The sequence below is a fragment of the Phacochoerus africanus genome, chromosome 1 (genome assembly GCF_016906955.1).
Source record: "Phacochoerus africanus isolate WHEZ1 chromosome 1, ROS_Pafr_v1, whole genome shotgun sequence".
NCBI classification, from domain to species: Eukaryota; Metazoa; Chordata; class Mammalia; order Artiodactyla; family Suidae; genus Phacochoerus; species Phacochoerus africanus.
In genome coordinates, this window is record NC_062544.1 from 218,840,511 (window position 1) to 218,842,985 (window position 2,475).

Here is a 2,475-nt window from a genome sequence, read left to right on the forward strand (position 1 = left end):
ATGTTTTTAAAAAAGATATTCTTGGGTGTTTACTTTTCCATGTGAAATTTAGAATCATTTAATTTACAAATTAACTTGGGAAGTACAGACATCTTTCCAATGCGAGGATATGAAATTATTTCCATTTGTTCAAGTCTATTTTGGGGTGTTTCATAAGTGTTTTAAACTTTTCCTCATGTTGATTTTGCATGTTTTTGTCAAGTTTATTCCTTGGAATTTATATTTTTTGTTGCTATTGTAAATAGGGCTTTTTCCTCTATTATATTTTCTAACTGCTTATTGTTATATACTTAGGTCTTTAAGATTGTTGATTTCTGAGTGTTAGCGTTATATCCTGCTAACTTTATGATTTATTGCATGGTTAGTTTTACCATGGGTTCTCTAAGATTTTGTGGATATATTACATTGTAAGATCCTGGCTTTAGGATTGAGGTGTATATATTTTATTACATTAAGGGACTATCCATTAATTCCTATGCTGATTCTTGAGTGCTTTTTTACATCAGGAATAGGTGTTGATTTTTGTCAAATATCCTTTCCGCCTTTATGGAGGCCACCATGTAATTTTTCTACTTGGACTACTATTGATATGGTGAACTACAGTAATTCATTTTTTAATAATAAAAAATAAAGATATTTTTTATGTATATACCACATCTTCCTAATCTATTCATCTGTTGGTGGACATTTCAGTTGTTTCCACGTCTTGGCTATTGTGAATAGTGCTGCTATGAATACAGGGTGCACGTGTCTTTTTGAATTAAAATTTTTGTCCACATAGTCACCCAGGAGTGAGATTGCTTTTTTTTTAGGGCTGCACCCATGGCATATGGAGGTTTCCAGGCTAGGGGTCGAATCAGACCTACAGCTGCCAGCCTACACCACAGCCACAGCAACGCAGGATCTGAGCCATGTCTACAACCTACACCATTGTAGGTCATGGCAGATGCTGGATTCTTAACCCACTGAGCAAGGCTGGGGATCAAACCTGCATCCTCATGGATACTAGTCAGATCTGTTAACCATTGAGCCAATGGGAACTCCCAGGAGTGAGATTGCTGATTCATATGGTAGTTCTATTTTTAGTTTTCTGAGGAACCTCTATATTGTTTTCCATAGTAGTTGTATCAATTTACATTCCCACCCACAGTGTAGGAGGGCTCCCTTTTCAGAGTCAGAATTTTGATTTTCTAATTAGTTCTTTCTTAACTGACTCACCTCAGGCTTTTCCTGTAATTCAGCTGTTGTCCACTAGGTGGTAGCAAATATCTTGGCTATACCATTCAAAACTACAATTTTCTTAAATTCATTGTAGATTTTAACTGCATATTTTCCAAATAAAATTTAACATTCATTGAGTATTTAAATAAAAACTTTAAATTATTGAGTGTTGCTTTATTAGAAATCAGTATTGACCAATCACATATTATATTTTATTATTTTATTTTAATTTTTTAAACCAAAAACACCTTTATTTTTGTATTCAAAAAACAAACTGTTCTTTTTCCAAGATAATCATGATTAATTTACAAAAACTGACATTAACAATGTCTCTTCAAAGCATTTCCCTTTAACGGGAAACTTGGCTTCACAGAATCCAAATGTTCATTAAAAGGTTTTTAAAAGGTTTTTTCCTATTTTGTTGTCATTATAAGACAAAACAGAATCTAGCATAAGTGAAGGAAATCCATTCATACTTCAGGTCCTTCTCCTCCAGGAATCAGCACTGTTATATTATTCCCATTTAGCAAAATTGGATCTTAGTAATTCTTCTTCTTTCTGGTGTGATTTCAAATTCAGTGACATCTTCTGGTACCATATTGACAAAGTCATCAAATCTGAGAAGCGTGCCAACAATCTCTTTATCACTCTTCATCACAATGTGAATTCTTGATCCTATACACTTGTCTATAAGCTCTAGAGGTAGCAGCTGCAATGGGTTAGTCATAGCGTTAGCTGCCATGGCTATGCCGGAAGTGGCCAGTCTCTGTCGACGTTGGGAAGGCCATTTTATTTTAATTTTATATGCACCTGTGGCATACAGAAACTCCCAGGCTAGGGGTCGAATCAGAGCTGCAGCTGCCGGCCTACACCATAGACACAGCAATGCTCAGCTCCGAGCTGCATCTGCAACCTACATTGCAGCTTGGGGCAATGCTGGATCCTTAAGCCACTGAGTGAGGCTGGGGATCAAACCCACATCCTCATGGATACTAGTCAGGTTCTTAACTCACTGACCACAATGGGAACTCACATACATATATTTTAAAATCTAAAAGGCAAACCACACAAAAGTGTTTTTCATTCTATCATTAGCTAATTCTCTTCTTATCTATGTACTGACTAAAATACCATTAATTCCTTCTGATGCTCTCTTACAGTAATATGTCCATAGGAAACTGTGTAACATATATTTCTTGCAATTTCCTTCTGCAACTGGTTCCAGGATGTAGGGGCTCAGGTAATAATTTTTGT

The 2,475-nt window shown here is 35.7% G+C and overlaps 1 pseudogene; it reads right to left on the reverse strand.

Annotated features, from left to right (window-relative positions):
• Positions 1-1,688: 1,688 nt before the first annotated feature.
• LOC125113127 (U6 snRNA-associated Sm-like protein LSm5) lies at positions 1,689-1,963 on the reverse strand (annotated as a pseudogene).
• Positions 1,964-2,475: the final 512 nt, after the last annotated feature.